A 959-nucleotide genomic window follows, 5' to 3' on the forward strand; every position below is an offset into this window, starting at 1 on the left:
ACATCTTGCACCATTTTATATCGTCGAACGCTTTTTCCAGGTCTACAAATCCTATGAACGTGTCTTTATTTTTCTTTAGTCTTGCTTCCATTATCAACAGCAACGTCAGAATTGCCTCTCTGGTCCTATAGCTTTCCTAAAGCCAAACTGGTTGGCATCCAACACATTCTCAATTTTCTTTTCCATTCTCCTCTATATTATTCTTGTCAGCGACGTGGATGCATAAGCTGTTAAGCTGACTGTTAGAGAATTTTCACACTTGTCAGCTCTTGCAGTCTTCGGAATTGTGTGGATGATATTTTACCGAAATTCGGATGGTACGTCGCCAGACTCACACATTCTACACACCAACGTGAATTGCCTTTTTGTCGTCACTTCCCCCAATAATTTTAGAAATTCTGATGAAATATTACCTGCCCCTTCTATCTTATTTGATCTTAAGTCCTCCAAAGCTCTCTTAAATTCTTATTCCATTACTGGGTCCCATATCTCTTCTAAATCGATTCCTGTTTCTTCTCCTGTCGCATCAGACTAATCTCCCGCCTCATAGAGGGCATCCGCTTTCTCCTCTGCATTTAACAATGAAATTCCCGTTGCACTCCTAGTATTACGACCTTTGCTTTTAATTTCACCGAAGATTGTTTCGACTTTTCTACATGCTGGCTCAGTCCTTCCGGCAACATTTTTTTTCTATTTGTTCATATTTTTCATGCAGCCATTTCGTCTTAGCTTCTCTGCACTTCCTATTTATTTCATTCATCAATGACCTGTATTTCTGTATACCTGAGTTTACCTGAACTTTTTTGAACTTCCTTCTTTCATCGATCAACTGAAATATTTCTTCTGCTAACCATGATTACTTCGCACATACCTTCTTTGTACCTATGTTTTCCTTTCCAACTTCTGTGATGGCCCTTTTTAGAGATGTCCATTCCTCTTCAACTGTACTGCCTACTGCG

Source organism: Schistocerca nitens, chromosome 1, assembly GCF_023898315.1.
Source record: "Schistocerca nitens isolate TAMUIC-IGC-003100 chromosome 1, iqSchNite1.1, whole genome shotgun sequence".
NCBI lineage: Eukaryota > Metazoa > Arthropoda > Insecta > Orthoptera > Acrididae > Schistocerca > Schistocerca nitens.